Source organism: Loxodonta africana, chromosome 11 (genome assembly GCF_030014295.1).
Source record: "Loxodonta africana isolate mLoxAfr1 chromosome 11, mLoxAfr1.hap2, whole genome shotgun sequence".
Classification (NCBI taxonomy): Eukaryota; Metazoa; Chordata; class Mammalia; order Proboscidea; family Elephantidae; genus Loxodonta; species Loxodonta africana.
Genome location: NC_087352.1, coordinates 93,370,372 through 93,390,355, shown reverse-complemented (window position 1 = coordinate 93,390,355; position 19,984 = coordinate 93,370,372). Strand labels below are relative to the sequence as shown.

General features: G+C 39.3%; 1 pseudogene; it reads left to right on the top strand.

Annotated features, from left to right (window-relative positions):
• Positions 1–11,383: 11,383 nt before the first annotated feature.
• On the top strand, positions 11,384–19,095 carry LOC100669738 (pre-mRNA-splicing factor SPF27-like; annotated as a pseudogene).
• Positions 19,096–19,984: the final 889 nt, after the last annotated feature.

Sequence of the window (19,984 nt, the reverse complement as noted above, 5' to 3'; positions counted from 1 at the left end):
GTCCTGACAGCCTGAGAACAATGAATTCCTAGGGACTGTCCTTAATGTGGCTCAATGCCAGCACCTTCCAGGCCCAGGTGGCTTTCCACTTTCATTTTCTGGGAGTGAGCATTTGATTGGCCCCACCTGGGCCAGATGCTGTTCCCTTGCTGAATCAGCTTAGTCCCAGGAAGCCAGCTGACAGACAGCACCAGAGATGGGAAAGGTGCACCGGCCTGCCTGAGTTATGTGCCTCCCAGCAGCCCTGGACCAAGAACCCAAGCCTGGGGCTCTGGCTGGAGTCCTGCCTTAGAGTTGGAAGATAAAACAGGGACACAGCAGTTTTCTCAGCAAAGCCCAGGTGCTATACCCCCCAAACAGAAGGAAAATGCTAGGAATACAAAGAATAGGGTCGCTCTGATTCAGAATCTACTCAACGGCCATGGGTTTTTATATATACTTTGGAGCATAATGGTTAAGCGTTCAGCTGCTAACCGAAAGGTCAGCAGTTCCAATCCACCAGCCACTCCTTGGAAAGCCTGCGGGACAGCTCTACTCTGTCCTATAGGGTCTCTACGAGTTGGAATTGGCTTGACAGCAGTGGGTTTGGTCAACAGGCTTGGTCAATGGGTTTATACATACTTTGGAAGGTGCCCTAGTGATGCAGTGGTTAAAGGTGTCAACTGCTAACCAGAAGGCTGAAGGCTGGAACCTACCAGCCGCTCCAAGGGAGAAAGATGTGAGAGTCTGTGTCTGTAAAGATTTACATCCTGGGAAACCCTGTGAGGGAGTTCTACTCTGTCCTATAGAGTCACTATGAGTCCGAATGGACTGAATGGCAGTGGGTTTTATATTTACAAATGTATCTACACACAGTTAGATAACCTGCCTGTTTTCACTGAATGCTACAATGTGGACGTAGTTGTATTGTGAGCATTTATAACTAAGTAGTTAAAAGCTTGTACTCTGGAATCAGATGGTCTGGATTAAAATCTTGGTTCTGCCACTTAGTAGCTATGTGACCTTGGGCAAGATACTTAGCCTTTCTGTGCCTCAGCTTCCTCGTCTGTAATGTAGGGATAATATTATCTCTTTCATGGAGGAGTTATGAAGATTAGATGAATTAATATATGCACAGGGTATGGAATGATGTCTGGCATATTGGTAAGTGCTCAGAAAAATTAGCTATCATTACTGGTGAACATCCCTGTGCAAACATTTTCCTGACAATTTTCTTAAGCAAATTCTTAAAAGTAGAGTTTTTAAAAAAGACTTTCATAAACAACACATTGTCAGTCCCTTTTCACTAAAAATTGTCCACTGGTCCCTGATGTGACTCAGGATAGAATTGAAAGTCCTAACCATTGCCCTCAAGTCCCCACACTAAATTACCCCTGCTGTCTCTGTGGCATTGCCTCCTTCCAGTCTTCTTTCACCTCCTGATCTTCCTCTAGCCAAGTCCATTTCCTCCTCACAACTCTTGTCCTTTCCTCCCATGGAACACACTTCTCCACATATCCACATGGCTTGCTCAGGAAAGGTCTTCCTCACCCACCCATCTGAAACCTTTCCATTTTATGTCCTAGTCCCAGCCTTTTGTTTTTCTTTTTTTATCTGACATGTGGTATATCCGTTTCATGTTTATATTCTGTACTGCTTTCTGGAATGAACTAGTGATTGAATACACATTGCCAAATTCCCCTTCAGAAAAGCTGTACCAAATTATACTCCAGCCTGGCAGAGTGTACATGTTAATTTCTGTACCCTATGCTGTTGTTCCCCCACATGTCTGTCATATGGTCTCCTATGCTGGGAATGACAAATTGAAGAGGAATGGCATTTCATTTATCCTCAAAAAGAATATTTCAAGATCTATCTTGAAGTACAACATTGTCAGTGACAGGATAATATCCATACACCTACGCCGAAGACCAGTTAATACAATTATTATTCAAATTTATGCACCAACCACTAAGGCCAAAGATGAAGATATTGAAGATTTTTACCAACTTCTGCAGTCTGGAATTAATTGAATGTACAGTCAAGGTGTATGGATTATTACTGGTGATTAGAACATGAAAGGTGGAAACAAAGAAGAAGGATCAGTAGTTGGAATATATGGCCTTGGTGATAGAAAGAACCTGGAGATTGCACAATAGGATTTTGCAAGACCAACAACTTCATTGCAAATACCTTTTTTTGATAACATAAACAGCTTCTATATATGGGACTTTTCCAGCGGAATACACAGGAATCAAATCAACTGCATCTGTGAAAGAGACAATGGAGAAGAACAATATCATCAGTCAGAACAAGGCCAGGGGCTGACTGTAGAACAGACCATCAATTGCTCTTATGCAAGTTCAAGCTGAAGCTGAAGAAAATTAAAACAAGTCTACAATAGCCAAAGTCTGACCTTGAGTATATCCCACCTGAGTTTAGAGGCCATCTCAAGAATAGATTTGATACACTGAACACTAATGACCAAAGACAGATGAGTTATGGAATGACATCAAGAACATCCTACATGAAGAAAGCAAGGGGTTATTAAAAAGACAAGAAAGAAAAGACCAAAATGGATATCAGAAGAGACTGTGAAACTTAAAAGTCAAGTAGCTAAAGCAAAAGGAAGAAATGATGAAGTAAAAGAGCTGAACAGAAGATTTCAAAGGGTGGCTCAAGAAGACAAAGTAAAGTATTATAATGACATGTGCAAAGATCTGGAGTTAGAAAAACAAAAGGGAAGAACATGTTTGGCATTTCTCAAGCTGAAAGAACTGAAGAAAAAATTCAAGCCTTGAGTTGCAATATTGAAGGATTCTGTGGGGAAAATATAAAAGGACCCGGGAAGCATCAAAAGAAGATGGAAAGAATATGCAGAGTCACTATACCAAAAAGAATTGGTCAACGTTCAACCATTTCAGGAGGTAGCATATGATCAGGAATCAATGGCACTGAAGTAAGGGGTCCAAGTTGCAATGAAGATATTGGCAAAAAACAAGGCTCCAGGAACTGACAGAATATTGTTTGAGATGTTTCAACAAATGGATGCAGCACTGGAAGTGTTCACTTGTCTAAGCCAAGAAATTTGGAAGACAGCTACCTGGCCAACTGACTGGAAGAGATTCATATTTATGCCTATTCCTGAGAAAAGTGATTAAACTGAATGTGGAAATTATAAAACAATACCATAGGCAAGTAAAATTTTGTTGAAGACCATTCAAAAGCAGCCGCAGCAGAACATTGACAGGGTACTTCCAGAAATTCAAGCTGGATTCAGAAGAGGACGTGGAACCAGGGATATCATAGTTGATGTCAGATGCATCCTGGCTGAAAGCAGAAAGCTGTTTACTGTGTTTTATTGACAATGCAAAGGCATTTGACTGTGTGGATCATAACAAATTATGGATAACATTTCAAAAATTGGGAATTCCACAACACTTAGTTGTGCTCATGTGGAACCTGTACATAGATCAGGTGGCAGTCATTGGAACATAACAAGGGGATACTCTGTGGTTTAAAATCAGGAAAAGTATACTTCAGGGTTGTATGTTTTCACCATACTTACTTAATCTGTATGCTGAGCCAATAATCTGAGAAGCTGGAGTATATGAAGAAAAATGGAGCATCAGGATTGGAAAAAGACTCATTAACAACCTGCATTATGCAAATGACACAACCTTGATTGCTTAAAGTGAAGTGGATTCAAAGCACTTACTGATGAATATCAAAGACCACAGCCTTCCGTATGGATTACACCTCAACATAAAGAAAACAAAAATCCTCACAACTGGGCCAATAAGCAACAGCATGATAAACAGAGAAAAGATTGAAATTGTAATTGTTAAGGTTAAGTGTCACTTTGGCTGGGCCATGATCCTGAGTGATTTGATAGCCGTATGATGGTGTGATCACTTCCCTGATGAGATTTTTTTTTTTTTATTGTGCTGTTGTTGTGTAAGTGGAAGTTTACAATTCAACTCAGTTTCTCATACAAAATCTCATACACACATTCTTATCTGACCCTAGTTGCTCTCCCTACCATGTGACAGCACACTCTTTCTCTCTACCCTGTGTTTCCCATGTCCATTCACCCAGCTTCTGTTGCCCTCTGCCTTCTCATCGCGCCTCCAGACAGGAGCTTCCCACATAGTCTCATACGTCTACTTCAGCTAAGAAGCACATTCCTGACCAGTAGCATTTTATGTCTTATAGTCCAGTGTAATCTTTGTCTGAAGAGTTGGCTTGGGTTTGGTTTTAGTTTTGGGCTAACAGAGAGTCCAGGGACTATGACCTCTGGGGTCCCTCCAGTCTCAGTCAGACCATTAAGTCTAGAATTTTTACTAGAATTTAAGGTCTGCATCCCGCTTTTCTCCTGCTCCATCACAGAGTCTCTGTTGTGTTCCTTGTCAGGGCAGTCATTGGTGGTACCTGCGCACCATCTAGTTCTTCTGGTCTCAGTCTGATGGAGTTTCTGGTTTATGTGGCCCTTTCTTTCTCTTGGGCTCATATTTTCCTTGTGTCTTTGATGTTCTTCATTTTCCTTTGCTCCAGGTGGGTTGAGACCAATTGATACATCTTAGACAGCCACTTGCTAGCTTTTAAGACCCCAGATACCACTCACTAAAGTGGGATGTAGAATGTTTCCTTAATATCCTTTGTTATGACGATTGACCTAGATGTACCCCCAAACCATGGTCCCCAGGCCCTGGCCCCTGCTATTCTGTCCCTCAAAGTGTTTGGTTGTATTCAGAAAACTTCTTAGCTTTTGGTTTAGTCCAGTTGTGCTGACTTCCCCTGTATTGTGTATTGTCCTTCTCTTCACCAAAAATAATTCTTGTCTACTATCTAATTAGTGAATAACCCTCTGCCTCCCTCCCCACCATCGTAACCATCAAAGAATGTTTTCTTCTGTGTTTAAACCTTTTCTTGAGTTCATATAATAGTGGTCTCATAATATTTGTCCTTTTGCGACAGACTAATTTCACACAGTATAACACCTTCCAGATTCCTCCATGTTATGTTTCATGGATTCATCATTGTCTTTTATCGTTGCATAGTATTCCATTGTGTGAGTATACCATAATTTGTTTATCCATTCATCCATTGTTGGGCACTTCGGTTGTTTCCATCTTTTTGCTATTGCAAACTGTGCTGCAGTGAACATGGGTGTGCAGGTATCTATTTGTGTGAGGGCTGTTATTTCTCTAGGATATATTCCAAGGAGTGGGATTTCTGGATGATATGGTAGTTCTATTTCTAGCTTTTTAAGGAAGTGCCAAATCTATTTCCAAGGTGGTTTTACCACTTTACAATCCCCACCAACAGTGTACAAGTGTTCTAGCCTCTCCACAACCTCTCCAACATGTATTATCTTGTGTTTTTTGGATTAATGCCAGCCTTTTTGGGGTGAGATGTTATCTCACTGTAGTTTTGATTTCCTTTCTCTATTGGCTGATGATTGTGAGCATTTCCTCATGTAACTGTTCGCTGCCTGAATGTCTTCTTTGGTGAAGTGCTTGTTCATATCCTTTGCCTCTTTTTTAATTGGGTTATTTGTCCTTTTGTTGTTGAGGTTCTGCAGTATCTTGCAGATTTTAGAGATTAGATGCTGATTGGATTTTGGTAAGTAAAAAGTTTTTCCCAGTCCATAGATTGTCTTTTTACTCTTTTAATGAAGTCTTTGGATGAGCATAAGTGTTAGATTTTTAGGAATTCCCAGTTATCTAGTTTCTACTCTGGTGTTTGTGCATTGTTAATAATGTTTTGTGTACTGTTTATGCCATGTATTAGGGCTCCTAGCATTGTCCCTATTTTTTCTTGCATAATGTATGCCATTTTAGATTTTATATTTAGGTTTCTCATCCATTTTGAGTTAGTTTTTTTGCATAGTGTGTGGTATGGGTCTTATTTCATATATTTCCAGCTAGATATCCAGTTATGCCAGCACTGTTTGTGAAAGAGACTGTCGTTTCCTTATTTAATGGACTTTGGGCCTTTGTCAAATGTCAGCTGCTCATAGGTGGATGAATTTATGTCTGGATTCTCAACTCTGTTCCATTGGTCTTTGTTTCCATTGTTATACCAGTACCAGGCTGTGTTGACTACTGTGGAGATATAAAATCGGGTACTGCGAGGCCTCCCACATTGTTCTTTTTCAGTAACGCTTTACTTATCTGGGACCTCTTCCATTTCCATATGAGGTTGGTGATTTGTTTCTCCATCTCAGTAAAAAAGAAAAAAAAATGCCATTGCAATTTGGGTAGGGATTGCATTGTATCTATAGATCACTTTGGGTAGAATAGGTATTTTTACAATGTTGAGTCTTCCTATCCATGAGCAAGGTTTGTTTTTCTACTCATGTAGGTCTTTTTTGGTATTTTGCAGTAGCAGCTTGTAATTTCCTTTGTATAGGCCTTTTACATCTCTGGTTGGATTTATTCCTAAGCATTTTATCTTTATTGGGGACAATTAAAAATGATGGAAACCCTGGTGGCGTAGTGGTTAAGTGCTATGGCTGTTTACCAAAAGGTTGGCAGTTTGAATCCTCCAGGCGCTCCTCAGAAACTCTATGGGGCAGTTCTACTCTGTCCTATAGGGTCGCTATGAGTCGGAATTGACTCAACAGCAGTGGGGTTTTTTCTTTTTTGGTTTATTGTAAATGATATTGATTTGGTGATTTCCTCTTCGAGGTTTCTCTTGTTAGTGTAGAGGAATTCAATTGACTTTTGTACGTTTACTTTGTATCCTGATACTCTGCTGAAATCTATTAGTTCAAATAGTTTTCTTACGGATTTTTTAGGGTTTTCTGTGTATAAGAACATATTATCTGCACATAGAGATACTTTTACTTCTTCGTTACTAATTTGGATGCCCTTTATTTCTTTTTCTTTTTTTAATTTCTTTTTCTAGCCTAATTGCTCTGACTAGGGCCTCCAGCACAATGTCAAAGAAGAGTGGTGATAAAGGGCATCCTTGGCTGGTTCCCATTATCAAGGGGAATGCTTTCAGACTCTATTTAGAATTATGTTAGCTGTTGGCTTTGTATAAATGCCCTTTATTATGTTGAGGAATTTCTCTTCTATTCCTATTTTGCTGAGAGTTTTTGTCATGAATGGGTGTTGGACTTTATTAAATGCATTTTCTGCATCAATTGATAAGATCATGTGGTTCTCGTCTTTTTATTTATGTAACGGATTACATAGATTGTTTTTCTAATTTTAAACCATCCCTGCATGCCTGGTGTGAATCCCACTTGGTCATGGTTGATTATTTTTTTGATATGTTGTTGAATTCTATTGGCTAGAATTTTGTTGAGGATTTTTGCTTCTAAGTTCATGAGGGATATGGGTCTGTAATTTTCGTTTTTTTGTGGTGTCTTTACCTGGTTTTGTGTCAGAGTTATGCTGGTTTTATATAATGAATTTGGGAGTATTCCATCCTTTTCTATGCTCTGAATTACCTTAATAGTAGTGGTGTTAACTCTTCCCTGAGCATTTTTGGTAGAATTCTCCAGTGAAGTCCTCAGGGCGAGGGCTTTTTTTTGTTGGGAGTTTTTAAATTACCTTTTCAACCTTTTCTTTTGTTATAGGTTTATTTAGTTGTTCTATCTCTGTTTGTGTTAGTTTAGGTAGATAGTGTGTTTCTAGAAATTTATCCACTTCTTCTAGGTTTTCAAGTTTCTTAGAGTACAATTTTTCTTAATATTCTGTTATGATTCTTTTAATTTCAGTTGGGTCTGTTGTGATATCACCCATCTCAATTCTTATTCGGGTTATTTGCTTCCTCTCCTGTTTTTCTTTTGTCAGTTTGGCGAGTGTTTTATCGATTTTGTTGATCTTTTCAAAGGACCAGCTTTTGGTCTTGTTACCTCTTTGAATTGTTTTTCTGTTTTCTATTTCATTTAATTCTGCTCTAATTTTACTCTTTGCTTTTTTCTGGTGTCTGACAGCTTCTTTTGCTGCTGTCTTTCTATTTGTTCAAGTTGTAGGGATAATTCTTTGATTTTGGCCCTTTCTTTTTTTTTTTTCTTCTTAGATGTGTGCATTTATTGGTATAAATTGACCTCTGAGCATTGTTTTTGCTATGTTCTGGTAGGACGTTTTCATTCTCATTTGATTCTATGAATTTCTTTATTCTATTCTTAATTTCTCCTATAAATCAATATTTTTTGAGCAAGATGTTCAGTTTCCATGTATTTGATTTATTTTTCTTGCTTTTTCTGTAATGGATTTTTACTCTTATGGCTTTATGGCTGAAAGAGATGCTTTGTAATATTTCGATGTTTTGGATTCTGTTAAGTCTTGCTTTGTGGCCTAATATGTGTTCTATTCTGGAGAATGTTCCATGTGCATTGGAAAAAAGTATACTTGGCTGTTGGGTGGAGCGTTCTGTATATGTTTATGAGGTCAAGTTGCTTGGTGGCATTTAGATCTTCCATGTCTTTTTTGAGCTTCTTTCTAGATGTTCTGTCCTTCACTGAAAGTGGTGTGTTGAAGTTTCCTACTATTATTTTGGAGCTGTCTATCTCGCTTTTCAATGCTGTTAGAGTTTGTTTTATGTGTTTTTGAGCCCTGTCATTGGGTGTGTAAATATTTATTATGGTTATGTCCTCCTGGTATATTGACCCTTTAACCATTATATAGTATCTTTCCTTATCCTTTGTGGTAGATTTAAGTTTGAAGTCTCTTTTGTCAGAAATTAATATTGCCACTTCTGCTTTTTATTTATTTATTTATTGTTGTTGGCTTGATTTTTTTTTCTCTTCTTTGAGTTTTAGTTTGTTTGTGTCTTTAAGTCTAAGGTGAGTTTCTTGTAGGTAGCATGTAGACGGATCTCTGTCTCTTCATTGATGCATTTAGTCCATTTACATTCAGCATAATTATTGATAGTCATGAGTTTAGTGCTGTCACTTTGATACCTTTTTTTGTGTGTTGTTGGCAGTTTCTTTTTTTCCACTTAATTTTTTGTGCTGAGTAATTTTTCTTTATATGTTGTCTTGTCATCCTCATTGTTGTTGTTTTGTACTTGCTGAGTCTTTATGGTTTTCTTATTTTTTATTTTGATGTGTAGGATTATTAGTTTCCTTTGTGATTACCTTAATATTTACCCCTATTTTTCTAAGTTTAAACCAAACTTTCATTTCTTTGTATTGCCTTGACTTCCTCTCCATATGATACATCTATGGCTATATTTTTCTAGACCCTCTTTTTTTGTTTAATGTTGTCATCTTTTACATAATGATATCTCTGTTTCCCTGTTTTGAGTGTTTTAGCTTTGATTTATTTTTGTGATTTCTCTATCTGGGTTGATATCTGTTTGCTCTGTTCTGTGTTCTAGTCTGCTTGTTATCTGATGTTATTACTTTTCTAACCAGAGAACTCCCTTTAGTATTTTTTGTAATTTTGGTTTGGTTTTTGCAAATTCCCTAAACTTCTGTTTATCTGGAAATTTCCTAATTTCAGCTTCATATTTGAGAGACAGTTTTGCTGGATATATAATTCTCAGCTGGCAATTTTTCTCCTCCAAGGCTTTACATATGTCATCCCATTGCCATCTTGCCTGCATGGTTCCTGCTAAGTAGTCTGAGCTTAGTCTTATTGACTCTCCTTTGTAGGTGAATTTTTGTTTATCCTTAGCCGTTCTTAAAATTCTCTTTATCTTTGGTTTTGGCAAGTTTGATTATGTCTTAGTCACTTTCTTTTGGGATCTACCTTTTGTGGGATTCGATGAGCATCTTGGATAGATAATTTCTCATCTTTCTTGGTATCAGGGAAATTTTCTGCCAACAAATCTTCAGCAATATTCTCTGTATTTTCTGATATCCCTCCCCAGTCACTCATAGGTTATTTGTCTTGATAGAGTCCCACAAGATTCTTAGGGTTTCTTCATTTTTTCTAATTCTTTTATCTGATTTTTCCTCAAATGTGTTGGTGTCAAATGCTTAGATCTTCAATCTCACTAATTCTGACTTCCATTTCCTTAATTATGTTCCTATGACTTTACTAAGCTTTCTAATTCTGAAATTTTATTGTTAATCTTTTGAATTTCTATTTGCTATTTCTCTATGGGTTCTTGCTACCTGTTAAATTTGTCATTATGCTTTTGTCTAACCTTCTTAAGTCCCTCTAATGCTATGTCTGTGTGTTCCATGGCTTGTTCTGCATTTTGCTTGATCTCCATCCTGATCTCTTGAAGAGTTCCATATATTAATATTTTGTATTCTACCTCTGGTTGTTCCAGGAAGTTTTCTTCATCTAGGAGATGTCTCGATTCTTTGTTTTGGGAGCTTTCTTAATCTATCATGGTCTGCCTCTTTATGTGATTTGATATTGAGGGTTTTCTCCAAGTCATCAATAAGTTATTGTATTTATTTATTTTATGTTTGCTTACTGTGTCTTGGCTTCTTGTTTGGTTTTGATATGCTCAAATAGGCTGCTTGAGTGAGCTAGCTTGATTATTGGTGCCTTTGAATGTCTAATGTCCAGTCACCAGGTGGGTAGAGCTGTTACTAGGTATATGAGCCCAGGAGTCTGTCTATTTTTCTTGTATGGGTTCAGCTTAGGTGTCCAGGTAGTTGGTCACCAAGTGCGTGGTGTAGGTTCTCACCTACAGACTTAGACTGTAGGGGTGGTTGGCATACATATAGGTATCTGGCTGCAGTATGTGTCACATGCTGGGCAAGGCAGGGGACTGACGACTGCCCCTGAATGTCTGTGAGGAAAGCATGTCCCTGTGTCCTAGAGCACCTAGGTGGGTGGGTTTTGCAGCTGGACTGTGGGCACCCAATACTGTTGGCTATAAGGACTGGGAGGTACCACTTATCCTTGGACTCCTGTCGAGGGTGACTAGGTGGCATGGGTGAAGCCACCAGTCCTTAGGCCCCTGATGTGGGTAGGTGAGGACCCTGATTTATCAGCAGAGTGGTGTCAGACATCATGAACCTTCCTCTGCACCATATAGCTGAAACACTTGAAGTTTGACTTCAAATATAAACCCTGCTGTACTGTGCTAATGAGGGCCTATGCTGTTGAAATGGGCCCACACAGGTCTATGCAGGGGTGAAAGGCATTAAAATCCATGGAGTGCTTATGACTGTGCCTAGGCAAAGGAGCTGTTTCTGCCCTGAATTCCCAGCTTAGGGGAGCCAGCAGATTATTTTTTCCCCACTTGTTAATTTGTTTCTTCTCCAAGGCCGGGAGGATGGCTCAGGGTGCATGACAGGTCTTACTTCCATCCCAGGGAAAGTGACTATCACTGATGTCAACTCAGGACCCAGTGCAGAGCAGGGTGGTGTCAATTAAAAGGGAGAGAGTTTTTTCCAAAGGGGTGTTTTTTGGTCCATGCAGTAGATTAGATTCAAGTATTTATGCTGAGAGTGTCTTTCTTTGCTGACTCCAGAGGTATGAACAAACTCTCCACTGCTCCGTCTCTTCGATGTGGAAAATGCATCCTGAGTGCCACTGTTTCACTGCACTCACACTGTGCCAGTGAGTCTGGCCTGCTGGTTCCCAACTGGTCAGGTCCGGCAATTCCTCACTACTTCTGAACCATCTCTTCCTGTGCCTGCTGCTCAATCTAATTCCTCAACTTTGCCTTTGATGTTCAGGGTTCCTAGCTTGTCATATACAATTGATTCACTTGTTTTTGCAGATCTTGGTTGTAAGAGGGACCACCGGAAGCATCTGACTCCTCTGCCATTTTGGCCCCACCTTCCATGATGAGATTTGATATTATGTGATCACCTCCATGATGGGATTTGCTCTGGGCAGCCAATCAGTTGAAAGGGAGTTTCCTTGGGCATGTGGCCTGCATTGAATACAAGTGGGTATCCTGGCAAGGCTTGGGGCTTTTGCCTTTTCTGGGTACTGCAGCTGGCTCCTGTTCATCTGATCTCTGGTTCTTGGGACTTGAGCTACCGGCTCACTTGTGGTCTTGCCTGCCGATCCTTGAGATTTGTGGATCTTCACAGCCTGTGAACAAGAGCCCTGCTCTCAGATCTGCTGATCTTGGGTCTGCCAGCCCCTGTGGCTACATGTATCAGAAGAAGCCTGACCCACAGACATGGGACGTTCCAGTCTCTACAACTGTGTGAGCTGTTTCCTTGATATAAACCTCTCTCTATATATTTATACACTTTACTGGTTTTGCTTCTCTAGAGAACCCAGCCTAAGACAGAAGTTGACAAGGATTTCATTTTACTTGGATCCACAACATCCATGGAAGCAAAAGTCAAGAAATCTAAAGACACATTGCATTGGGGAAATCTATTGCACAAGACATCTTTAAGGTGTTAAAAAGCAAAGATGTCTTCTTGAAAACTAAGGTGTGCCTGACCCAAGCTATGTTGTTTTCAGTCACCTCATACGCATGTAAAAGCTGGACAATGAGTAAGGAAGACCAAGAAGAATTGACACCTTTGAATTACGGTGTTGGTGAAGAATGAGCAAAAGAACAAACAAATCTGTCTTGGAAGAAGTACAGCCAGAATGTTTCTTAGAAGCAAGGATGGTGAGAGTATGTCTCACATACTTTGGACATGTTTTCAGGAGGGCTCCGTCGCTAGAGAAAGACATCATGGTTGGTAAAGTAGAGGATCAGCAGAAAAGAGGAAGACCCTCAATGAGATGGGTTGACACAGTGGCTGTAACCATATGCTTAAGCATAATAAGAATCATGAGAATGGTGCAGGACCAGGCAGTGTTTTGTTCTGTTGTACACATGGTCAATATGAATTGGAAATGACTCACTGGCACTTGACGACAACAACATATTGTTGTTAGTTGCTGTCAAGTCATTTCCAACACTTGGCTACTCCATGTACCACAGAACAAAATGATGCACGTTCCTGTGCCATATTCACGATTACTGCTGTGTGTTTTTCAACCTAGAAGGCCAGTCTTCCAGCACTATATTAGACAATAATCTGTTGTGATTGATAGAGTTTTCATAGGTTAATTATTGGAAGTAGATTGCCAGACCTTTCTTCTTAATGTGTCTTATTCTGAAAGCTCGACTGCAACCTGCTCATCAGGGGTGAGCCTGCTGGTATTTGAAATACCAGTGGCATAGCTTCCAGCATCATAGCACCACAAAATCTACCACAGTATGACAAACTGACAGACGGGTGGTGGTCTGCAGTCTACAGTTTCCAATATTTTAAATCTCTGCCAGTCTTATAGACAAAATATACCTAATTTGTATGCTACAGCATTTCTGAAAAAAGTGATCAGAGTTCTGTTTCCATCCATTAAGGAACACCTCAAGCAGTTAGCATGCCATCCCTTACACTGAGCCAAAATCTCTCTTGAACTTTCTTGAGATCCTGTTCCAAGTTAATCCTTTGGCTACTGTATCAGCCAGAATTCAAGAAGGGGCGTCACTATTTCATACAGTTAATTGGTTACATGAGTGTTAAAGTGAGCTGGGAGAACAAAAAGCAATGGGTAGGGTTTTCAAGAACCTTTGAGCCCACACAAGGGTCCTCATGTTGGGAATGCTCAGATGGTAGGAAGAGCCCACTTAGTCTGTAACAGTGCTTATGGGGGAAGGAAGGAGACTGATTATGGGAGTGCTAAAACCAAATGGCTGCTGGAGCCAATGACCACTGCCCAAGTGACACTGTATCAACAGGAAAACTGGAGGAAGCCCACTCACCTCTCCTTCCACCTTCCAGTCTCCCTCTAGAGCCTCCTATTGGGAGAACTTGACCTGAACGCAGCTAGCAAGGATGTCTGGAAAACATAGTTTGCAGACTTCCAGCCTCAGCATCCAGAGCAGAGAGAAGGGTGAATTTTAAAACTGAGAGATAATAAGCAAAACAACACACTCAGTATTCCTGATTCCTTACTTAGAATTGTTCTGGAATCTATAAGAATAATTTAGCCCTGCTACTTTCATTACCATTATGGAGTCATGACAGATTATGAACTTTAGGACACAAAACTAAGAAAAATAAAACGAATTCAGCCCTGAGTTCACCTCATCAGGCTCAAGGGTCAACTTCAGACACAAGTATATCCAACATAGGTGTTAAGTTGCAGAAAACTCTGTTGCGGCAAGCTTGAATTTCACTGTGGATCCCCTTCCTTGTAATACCACCTGCTTCCTTCTACAATTCAGCTAGTTGAGGAGGTAATTGACTGACTCAGGTGCATTGAAAGAGTTGGAACATAATCTCAGACAGAATTTTAAACCCTACAGAACAAGCCTCTCTCTCTTAACATCTGCCGCTCTATTGTTTTAGTTTCTTCATGGTTTCTTTCTTTAAAAAAAGAAGAAGAAGACATAGCTACAACAAATACAACAGGGAATATATAATGTTACTGCATTGGCCAGGGTGTGTCTCCCTGGAAGTTCTAGAATGAAAGAAGAAAACGGAAAGTTCAGACTCTAGACCTGATTTTGAAAATGATTCAACACTTAATCTACAGTCAGTCACCTTCAGTCATCTTCCCATCCCAGATCTCAGTTGCTCCGTCCATCATCAGGGCAGTTTCTTCTAAGGGCCTTTGAGATCCTGGGAGAAAGTTGAGTGAGCCAAAAGAGTTCTCTTTTAATGGGTGTTTAAAATATTCCGGTTGACACGGGGTGACAATAAAGCCAGCTTAAGTCATCCTGGTGCCTGTCAATTCCTTCTCCATTTTGATAATCAAAAGATCCTAATGCCAAGTGATGGAATGCATTCTCCCTGCATTAGCACAATCTGTTTCCTTGGCATCCAGTGCAGACAGCTGTGTTGACAGCTCTCAAGCTGTTTATTGCTGCATCACATGGTTATTCATGGACTGACTGGATCTTCTGAAAACTGGGCATTTTTTTATTCTCTTTGAATGTTTGTTCATATCATATAATTCTTACAGGAACTTCAAGAGGGATTACTCAGTGATTCTGCTGACCTCTGACAAGCGGACAGCTTCCTAATTGTCAATGGGTATCTTAAAAAAAAATACAGTTGTGTCAACTCTCAAGCAAGATATAGATGGAACTAGAAAAGTAACAGAAAAAAGGACAATGAAATGGTCAAATGGGAAGGAGTATCACCGTGAGTATGGACCAAGAAGATCTGCACTCAAGCTTAGGATGATGGGGGCAGAGAGATGTATAAATTAAATTTCTGTCATCATGAAGTTTGTGATAGAAGCAGGATGCTGGGATTATGGGTCATGCTATTTAAGGTTGAAAAGAGTAAACTTAGAACATAAAGCAGAATGTCTATCTTTGCATAATGACTAATATGTTCTTAGAAAATGTATTTTTAAAAATAGAGGTTGAATTCTAAATAAATAAAATGTTATATATGTACATATATATCATTAGAAATATCTGGTTATTTGGGTAAACAACTAACCTTAGAGATCAACATCAAGTAAATCAAAATGATCTACATAAATGTCCTTTAAGTTCAATAAAAAATACAGACTATGGAATCAGGTACAGCACACGTGGAAAAGATTGTATTTCTTAATTGATTGAACTTTTTCCTGAGCAATGTTCTGTTGCCAGATGCTATTGATAACAAATATTGGCAAGGATGTGGGGAAATTGGAACACTTACCCATTACTGGTAGGAATGCAAAATGGTACAGTCATGTGGTGAACAGTGTGGTGGTTTCTCAAAAAACTAAAAATAGAACTACCATATGACCCAACAATTCCGCTCCTAGGTATATACCCAAAAGACTTGAAAGCAGAGACTCAGAGACTTGTACACCAATGTTCACTGCAGCACTATTTGCAATATCCAAAAGGTGGAAACAAATGCCATCAAAAGGTGAATGGATAAACAAAATGTGGTACCTACTTACAATGAAATACTACTCAGCCAGAAGGAGAAATGAAATCTTGATACATGCTACAATACGGATGCAGCTGGAAGACGTTATGGTGAGTGAAATGTCAATCACAAAAGGACAAATACTGTACGACCTCGCTTATATAAAAAGACAAGTAAGGGTAAATGTATAAACAGCAAAGTTTATTAGTGGTTACCAGGGGCATGAAGGAGGGGGAAGGGAGGGTTAATGGTGATGAAAATAACACACCGATTGCACAACAGATTATTGTAAGTGCTGTCAATAAGTTGTACATGGAATCCTGGTGGCGCAGTGTTTAAGAGCTTGCCTACTAACCGAAAGGTCAGCAGTTCAAGTCCACTAACTGCTCCTATGGGGCAGTTCTACTCTCTTCTGTAGAGTCACTATGAGTCAGAACTGACTCAATGGCACCTAACAACAAGTTGTGCACCTGTAAAAAACTGAATTGGCCAATGTTGTATGATAAGCGTATTTACAACAATGACAAAAAGAAAGAGAGTAGCTCCTAAGTCTGCTTATGTACAACCGAACTCCTCATGGGATTTGGCTTCTTGGTTTGGAGGTTTAAGGTCATAGTTTCACGGGACATCCCAGTTAATTGGCCTAATGACATGTTTAGTGCTTCTGTTCTACCTCCTAGTTAGTTGTCTAGTGCTTGGGGTCTTAAAAGCTTGCAAGTGGCCATCCAAGGCACAACAACTTGTTGCTATTCACCTGGAGAAAAGAAGGAAGTAAAGGATCAGAAATAGGAGGAGATAATGGAATGTGTGGCTAGTTGCCTTCATGAACAACTGCCCCTTTGTCATGAGACCAGAAGAACTGGATGGTACCTAGTTACGGTTACTGAACATTTTGATCAAAGATTCTATAGAAGAATCCTGATCAAAGGAGAAAAAATGAAGACTATAATTTCAAATTCTCATGGACTGCAGACTTCCTGGATCCTTGAAGTTTGGCTGAACCCGTGAAACTATTGCCCTGCAATGATCTTTAAACCTTAAACCAAAAATATCCCCTGAAGTCTTATTAAAAGAAAGCAAGAGTTTAGCTTAACTAGTAAAAAAAAAAGTCTAACTTGAGCATTATGCTCTTTTAAGAACTATCTATATGGGATCAAATTGACAACAGCAACTCAAAAGGTTAGATAGAAACCTTAGGGGATAGTAAATTTGTGTTAATGGGGGAGGAAAAACCTAGAAAAGGAGGGTGAGAATGTTTGCACAACTCCAAGAATGTGATCAGTGTCACTAAATGCTACATGTAGAAACTGTTGAATTGGTGTATGCTTTAAAAATAAATAAATAAATAATAATGATTTTTTTTCTTTTTTTTGCTGTGTGTATTCTTAACAACAACAACAAAATAAATAAAATAAATGCAAATACAAACATCAGATAATAAATCAGTTTCTAGTCTTCATGGAGTTTATGTTCTTTTGTAGGTGATTAGATATGCAGATATGCATATACATTATATATATACACATGCACAGAAATATATATGTATATATATAGACATACATTGCATGTTGCTGTGATGCTGGAAGCTGTGCCACCAGTGTTTCAAATACCAGCAGGGTCACCCATGGTGGAGAGGTTCATCATCAAAAAGAGCATTTCATTCCTCCTGAGGTACAATGCTGTCAGTCGTAGGAAAATATCCATATGCTTACAAGAAAGACCAGTTAACATGACCATGATTCAAATTTACATACCAACCACTAATGCCAAAGAAGAAGAAACTGAAGATCTTTGCCAATTTCTACAGTCTGAAATTGATCATACGTGCAATCCAGATGCATTAATAATTACTGGTGACTGGAATGCGAAAGTTGGAAAAAAAGAAGAAGGATCAGTAGTTGGAAAATATAGCCTTGGTGATAGAAATGACATGGGAGATCACATGATAGAAATTCGCAAGACCAGCAACCTATTTATTGGAAATACCTTTTTTCAGCAACGTAAATGGCAACTATACACGTGGACCTCGCCATATGGAATACACAGGAATCAAATCGACTACATCTGTGGAAAAAGACAATGGAGAAGCTCGATATCATCAGTCAGAACAAGGACAGGGGCTGACCATGGAGCAGATCATCAATAGCTCTATGCAAGTTCAAGATGAAGCTGAAGAAAATTAGAGCAAGTCCACGAGAGCCAAAGCATGATCTTGAGCATATTCCACCTGAATTTAGAGACCATCTCAAGAACAGATTTGGGGCATTGAAAACTAATGACCAAAAAAGAGTTGTTGAAGGACATCATACATGAAGAAAGCAAAATGTTATTAAACGGACATGAAGGAAAGAAAACTCGATTGAACCTAAGGTTCCCAGAACTGTGGGCACAGGTTTTGTGGCTCTAGAGGCTATGGTGGATGCACTGGCGTATTTTGATCAGGGTTATGAAGCGCCTGATGTGCAGAAAGCAGCTGTGGCACTGGTGCAGAAGAAAGCCCACAGATACCAACCTACAAAGAACTACTTGAGCTACCTAACAGCCCTGGATTATTCTGCTTTTGGAAGTGACATAATGAGAAATGAATTTCAAAGATTGGCTGCTCGACAACCAATTGAATTTTTCAGTATGAAATGATATGAATTTCCAGCCCCTTCCTCAGGGTAGAAAAATTATATTACTGCATGGGAAGAATGTGTAGACAATTCTATGTCCCAGTTAGGACACCAAGCAGTTCGAATTGAGAATCTGGAACTAATGTCACAGCATGGGTGCAATGCCTGGAAAGTATATAATGAAAATCTAGTTCATATGATTGAAAACATACAGAAAGAGCTCCAGAAGTTAATGAAACACAATCAAAATTTAAACTGGCAGTGAAATAACATGCAACTAACAACTGGGTTTGAATTAAGAAAATGGAGTCGACCGGGATATCCCTGGTTAGTAAAAAATATGAGATCAAACAGACTATTGTACAACTAGAAAATGAAATCTATCAAATTAACAGCAACAAGGAGAGGCAAACAAAGAAAACATTCAGCAAGACTTCTGAAAAGAAAAATCAATTTGGTGGATAAAAAAGAAAGGAGAGCTGGGCTTTCATAGAATATCAGGCATCTGAACTATTTCAGAACCCTGAAGGACAACAATATCTTATGGAAACCACCAGTGGTTAAATGTTTAGAAACTATAGAATGTGTGAACAGTTGTTTTATTTCCGTTTGTACATGCTAGGAAAATAGCCCCCAAGTGTCTGTCAGTTTGTCGTGCTGTGGGGGCTTGTGTGTTGCTGTGATGCTACAAGCTATGCTACTGGTATTCAGATACCAGCAGGGTCACCCATGGAGGACAGGTTTCAGATGAGCTTCCAGACTAAGACAGACTAGGAAGAAGGACCCGGCAGTCTACTTCTGAAAAGCATTAGCCAATGAAAACCTTATGAATAGCAGCAGAACATTGTCTGATATAGCGCTGGAAGATGAGCCCCCCAGGTTGGAAGGCACTCAAAAGATGACTGGGGAAGAGCTGCCTCCTCAAAGTAGAGTCAACCTTAATGACGTGGATGGAGTAAAGCTTTCGGGACCTTCATTTGCTGATGTGGCACAACTCAAAATGAGAAGAAACAGCTGCAAACATCCATTAATAATCAAAACCTGGAATATACAAAGTATGAACCTAGAAAAATTGGAAATCGTCAAAAATGAAATAGAATGCATAAACATAGATATCCTAGGCATTAGTGAGCTGAAATGGACTGGTATTGGCCGTTTTGAATTGGACAATCATATAGTCTACTATGCTGGGAATGACAACTCGAAGAGGAATGGCGTTGCATTCATCGTCAAAAAGAACCTTTGAAGATCTATCCTGAAGTACAACACTTATCCATGATAGGATAATATCCATACACCTACAAGGAAGACCAGGTAATACGACTGTTATTCAAATTTATGCACCAACCACTAGGGCCAAAGATGAAGAAATAGAAGATTTTTATCAGCTGCTGCAGTCTGAAATTGATCAAACATGCAATCAAGATGCATTGATAATTACTGGCCATTGGAATGCAAAAGCTGGAAACAAAGAAGAAGGATCAGTAGTTGGAAAATATGGCCTTAGTGATAGAAACAATGCCGGAGATCAAATGATAGAATTTTACAAGACCAACGACTTCTTCATTGCAAATACCTTCTTTCACCAACATAAACGGCGACTACACACATGGAC